Source organism: Clarias gariepinus, chromosome 5, assembly GCF_024256425.1.
Source record: "Clarias gariepinus isolate MV-2021 ecotype Netherlands chromosome 5, CGAR_prim_01v2, whole genome shotgun sequence".
NCBI lineage: Eukaryota > Metazoa > Chordata > Actinopteri > Siluriformes > Clariidae > Clarias > Clarias gariepinus.
Genome location: NC_071104.1, coordinates 35869095 through 35875309, shown reverse-complemented (window position 1 = coordinate 35875309; position 6215 = coordinate 35869095). Strand labels below are relative to the sequence as shown.

The following is a 6215-nucleotide window of genomic DNA, read 5'->3' as shown; positions in this document are numbered from 1 at the left end:
AACAGCTGAAGTTTTTCAGTACCTTCACTCAGTAGTCACTCGGTGTGGACATCGTGTTCCTCACTGAAAGACAGAGTCCCTCCTTTCTTTCTGTCCATATGCAGACCTGACTTATGATTTGTTTGTTTCCGCTTTATTGATGGTTTAGTTTAAAAAGTTAATTATTTATATTTTTTATTTGTTTTTTAGCTAATGGCTTCCCTTGCAATGGTTCTGACAAATGCTGTAAATATTATTTTATCTGATTGGTTAATCTGTCTGTCTTTTTTTTTTTTTTAACCAACTTATGATCCAGTTCTTGTCCACCATCATCTGGAACTTCCCCCGGCACAGGTACAGGAACATCTTTTCCTCTCTCCCTCTCTCGCTTACACACACACACACACACACACACACACGTAAATACAACAAAAACAACATCAGGAACTCCTTTAGCTCCTTATATATGTGAAGTTTATGTACCACACTATTCTTTTGGAAATGAGTCAGTACTTCATATAATCTGATTTATCACCAGGGTGCCGCTAGAGATTCTTGGCCCCTTGTACATTTAAGCATTTTGCGGACGCACTTATCCAGAGCGACTTACATCTTTATCTCCTTATACATGCGAGCAGTTGAGGGTTAAGGGCCTTGCTCAAGGGCCCAACAGGGACAACTTGGTGGTTGTGGGACTTAAACCTGGGACCTTCCGAGCCGTAGTCCAATTCCTTAACCACTGAGATTCAGTGCCTCATGAAATTGAACATTATGATAATTTTAGAAATGATTAGAGGTAACATTGAAACATAACATCTACACTGTTTTTATCTCAGACCAGGAACAAAGGGAGGATCGCCATTGGTTCCTGTTAAAGGTGAGACGTTCTGAAGCTAGGTTTGGACTATAAGTACTGAAGAGGATTAAACAGTTAATGTAGCAGAATCCGTGTGTAAGTTTAAGCAGGAGGAAACACTATGTGTCTCGTATGTGTTGTTACAGGTTTATTTAATTTTAATAGTCCAGCTCCCGTAACCAGCGCATTAGCAGGAGTACTCGTGTTTCTGTAAGTACCATTAATTAACAGACTAAAAACGCATCACATCATCACTGTTACACACACACACACAATTACACACGTGTGTTTTTATTTCCTACAGGGCCCCGATTTCTGAAAATCCCATCGTCAGAGGTGTAGTGATGTGAGTGCTGGTTATTTATCTGTAATTATCACATACACAATGTGAAAGCAGGTCCTGGTGATGATATTTCTGTATTTTTCTGACTGTGTTTTTCCTCCACAGATGTCTTTCCTTCGCCCTGCACTTAAGTTTTCAGATTTGTCAAGTAAAAGAGTGAGTTTATATATAGTTTGTGCAATAAAAAAGTCAGTTATATAGTTATAGTATATATATAGTTTGTGTTTAGTAAAGTGTGTGTGTTTTTACCTTATACTGAATTCTCTCTTTCAGTTACACTACACGGTGCCCAGTGGCCTTTCTTTTTGTTGTACTCTTTGTAAGTGTTTAAGTGATACTAAAGTTCAGGCTGTAGGACGTCAGAATGTCTGAATGTTTTAGCTAAAATATTGTTTTACACAGATGACCGCACTGTTCTTCTATTCTCTGATAAACAAGTGTAGGTGTAGAAATGTGGCAGGTTAAATCTGTTTTACTTTTCCACAGACCAGCATGAACGCCATAATGGTTTGGGGCATGTTAAGGTTAGAGGCACACCCACACACACACACACCCACCCACACACACACATTTTCCCCTTTCCAATTTTAAATATCATTTTTTTTTTTTTTTGCATGTTTATCACTTAAATTGTTATTGTTAAACTAAGTTTAGTGTTACACAGAGATAACCCGAGTAAATACAAAATGCAGATTTTGAATGATAATTTTAAAGGAAAAAAAAGCTTTCCAAACCTAACTGGCCCTATGTAAAAAAAAAATAATAAATAAAAAAAAAATAAACTGACCCTAAACTTAATAACTGACCGTGCCACCCTTGGCAGCAACGACTGCATTAAAGCATTTGCAATAACTGGCAATGAGTCTTTTACATCACTGTGGATGAATTTTGGTCCACTCTTTCTCTCACAGTTGTTTTAATTCAGTCACGTTGGAGGAAGTTTGAGCATGAAAGGTCAGTTTAAGGTCATGCCACAGCATCTCAATCAGATTTAAGTCCACACTTTGACTAGGCCACTGCAGAACCTTTTTTTTTTTTCAGCTTTTCAGAGGTGGACTTGCTGGTGTGTTTCGGATCATTGTCCTGCTGTATAACCTGTGTGTGCTTGAGCTTGAGATCACAAACTGTTGGCCGGACATTCCCCTTCAGGATTTTTTGGTAGAGAGCAGAATTCATGGTTCCATTATCGTTGTCCAAGTCGTCCTGGTCCTGAAAGCCTCAGACCATCACACAACCACCACCATGTCTAACTCTTATGATGTTCTTTTTATGAAAGGCTGTTATTTTTACGCCAGATGTAACGGGACGCACGCCTTCCAAAAAGTCCAACATTTGTCCCAAAATATTTGGCTGAAAGTCTTGGGGATAATGAAGATATTTTTTGGCAAATGTGAGATGAGTCTTTGTCTTCTTTTTGGTCAGCAGTGGCTTTCGCCTTGGAATCCTCCTATAGATGCCATTTTTGCCCCCAGTCTCATTTTTACTGTTGTGTCCCGAAAACTGAGCTTAACTGAGGCAAGTGAGACCTGAATGTCTCTAGGTGTTCTGTGTTCTTTAATGAGCTCCTGGATGAGACGTTATTGTTCTCTTGGAGTAATTTTTATTAGACCATTCACTCCTGAGAAGGTTCAAGTTTTCTCCATTTGTGGATAACGGCTCTCACCAGGGTTCGCTGGAGTCCCAAAGCTGAGAAATGTCTTTGTAACCCTTTCCAGTCAGATACATGTTAATTATTTTGTTTCTCATCTGTTTTTGATTTCTTTAGATTGCGGCATGAAGTGAGATCTTTTATTGTGCTTTACTTTGTCAGACAGGTTCTGTTTATTAAGTGATTGTTTGATCCAAAAGGTCTGACAGTAATCAGGCCAGGGTTTGGCAAGTGAAATTTAACTGTGCTTTCCAAGAATGTGGTTAATCTCACTTCATTCATGATTTAGCAAGAGGAGCAAATTACTTTTTCACATAGGACCAGGCAGTAGACGAGGGTTTTATATGTTTAATAATAACGATATATTACATGCATTTTGTGTTGATCAGTCTGTTTAAATCATTTTCATCTTTTTGTGGTTCTAGTTTTCACGAGGTTGTGGGAACGCTTATTGTAACAGCCATAGCCATCAGGATGTGTTCTGTACTTGTGGTGTTCTGTTGGAAGTCCAAGGTAAAGATTAGACACACACACAAATATGCCCCCCCGACTCAGAACCCCGAGTCTCCCCATATCTATATTTACATTTACATTTAGGCATTTGGCAGACGCTCTTATCCAGAGCGACTTACATTTAAAATTTTTATTTTTTTTTTTAATCTCATTACACATTTGAGCAGTTGAGGGTTAAGGGCCTTGCTCAAGGGCCCAACAGTGGCAACTTGGTGGTTGTGGGGTTTGAACCTGGGATCTTCCGAACCGTAGTCCAATGCCTCAACCACTGAGCCACCCCTGGCCTATTTTACCCGATAACTCTTTCTCCCAGCATGAGCTCAGTGCCGTCTTTGTTCAGGAGACACGATGTGGGGAACTGATTCTGACTGAAGAACCGTGTGTGTGTGTGTGTTTGTTTCAGATCTACATCTTCGACTGTATGGGCTTTACAATAATATACATCATTTTGGTTGTTTCTGTAATAGCCTATACAGTTGCAATGGCTGTATCTAATTACGTAATTGCTGCCACTCGTTGTCTCTCTCACACACACGCGCCACGCACTTTTTGAAAGCAGCAGTATGCAGGATATTTCAACGTGTGTTACACCAGACACAGACACTCTTGTGTTAAAGCCACGCCTCCTCTGTTTGCTGAGACACGCCCACACTGAGGCAGATTAACGCTGGACTGCTAACGTCAGTGTCTCAGTGTAAGTTAAACAGGAGACACCGTGTCATACTGAGGGTCTACTAACCCATGGCTGTTTGACAACACACACACACACACACACACACACACACACATACACATGCTGTAATATACACTCACTAACACCCAAGCTGTATGTGGGTGTTTAGTTCTAAATGAAACCCTGCAGTAATAACTGAGTGTTTTCCTCTTTCCTGTGTTTATATTCAGGTTTATTACCCTATTTTCGGCGGTGTTGGAGGCTTTACCTACACTACAGTGAGTTCACCCTCGGGTGTGTGTGTGTGTGTGTGTGCGTGCTGTCACACACAATTAAAGTTGTACAAAGAAAAATCTATATGTAAATATATTTGCACCTGTGATCACTCACTCAATGTATGTGTGTCTGTCTGTCTGTGTAGTTCCTGATCTTTGAGTCCTGGGCTTTGTTCCAAAATGGGGACAAAAAGTTCACTACCTGGGATGCCTGTTTGGCAGCAGGGACAATATTTGTAAATACCAGCTCTGAACTAACCCTGCCTGATCTTGTCCCACCACCATAATTTTCCACACAAACACACACTCAAACAAACACTCACAAACACACTCACAAACACACATACACAATGCACACACACGAACACACACAGCAACAAACACACAATCACAAAACACAAACAAACACATTTACAAAGGCACACACACATATACTGTACACAAACAAACACACACACCCATAAACACACATGCATACAAACACAAACACACTCACACAAACAGACACACATGCAAGCAAACACACACACACACTCTCTCTCACACATGCACACACACATTCTCTTTTTCATTTGTTTGTTTTAAGCCTGTTGGCTGTTTTGTTCAATTGTTTTTATAGTTGTTAAATAAGTTGTTTTTTGTGTAGTCATTGTTCTTGGATTTTTTAAAAATACAATTGTATTTATATTGTGTTTTAACAATGGTCATTGTTGTAATAATAATAATAATAATAATATGTATATAATAATAATGATTAAATAATAAAAATCATACCTGGATTAGGAGCTCTGCTCTTCTTGTGATGGATGTTTTCTTTAACATCTTGGGTGTTACAACATGCTAGGTATAAATATCAACTAATTAACTGTACTCAGCCCTTAAGAGAGATAAAAGTCTTCTGACCTGGAGTAGAATGTGCACCTGTTGTGGGATGTGTGGTTCCTCTAAATCCTTGGACAAAAGTAACAACACAATATCATACATTTGGTAATGAGAGAAAAGGAAGTCTGAGAAAACAAAGGAATTTAACTAGCACCAACACCATGACCCATGATTAATACAAATATTATAAGCATTGTATTTCTACATCCCAAAAAGTAATGTGTGTGTGATAGATGGATAGATAGATAAAGTACTTTATTAATCCCAAAGGGAAATTGTATTGTTAAAGCAGCCAGTTCACATAATATACAACATTTAAGCAGCAAACATTAATTGCAATAAGGGATGGGGGTGGCCACATACAATCAAGGTTCATTAATGAGGTGGAAATTGTGGCGAGTTTAAGGTGCATTAATGAGTCAGGAAAATGCTATCAAATAATATACGAGTATGAAAATACTGCTTCTATGTACACGTGCATAATGATTGTATATACAGGTGGGAATGAAAATGTACATAAGGTGTCGCAGCCAGTAGTAGAGAATAAACCAGGAAGTACTTATAAAAAAGCGAATGTAATGAATGATGGATGTGACCATAGTGTAATGAAAACTGATGATGGCATGATGGCATGAAGGTACTTTTTAAGAACCTTCATTTAGATTAATCCAAATGAAAAATGTGTCCCCTCGCACCCTGGCAGTGTGTCTATTTAAGGGCCCTGATATTAGCACACTTTGTGCAATCATTGGGTAGCACCGATAAAGGCATTAGGGCCAAAGACCAAGGCGAATATATACAAATATAACAAATATGTAAATAATGAGATTAATATGTAGTGGTCAGAATCAGTGGCGGACTGGCCATCTGGAGCACCGGGAGTTTTCCCGGTGGGCCGCTGGCCAGTGTGGGCCGGCCCAGTCAGTACGCAAATATAAGTTAAGTTTTAAGTTAAGCATTTATTTGTCATATATACATTACAGGACAGTGAAATTTCTTCTTCGCATATCCCAGCGTAACTGGGGTCAGAGCGCAGGGTCAGCCAT

General features: G+C 39.1%; 1 long non-coding RNA gene across 2 annotated transcripts; it reads left to right on the top strand.

Annotated features, from left to right (window-relative positions):
* The first annotated feature begins 292 nt into the window (after positions 1-292).
* Positions 293-4985, top strand: LOC128524537 (uncharacterized). 2 transcript variants are annotated; one of them, XR_008360535.1, is made up of 8 exons: positions 293-333; positions 816-856; positions 982-1045; positions 1140-1181; positions 1284-1702; positions 3252-3339; positions 4243-4290; positions 4434-4985. It is a non-coding gene; the product is annotated as an uncharacterized LOC128524537 (long non-coding RNA). The 2 variants fall into 2 exon arrangements; XR_008360536.1 differs by lacking the exons at positions 4243-4290; positions 4434-4985 and adding an exon at positions 3743-3859.
* Positions 4986-6215: the final 1230 nt, after the last annotated feature.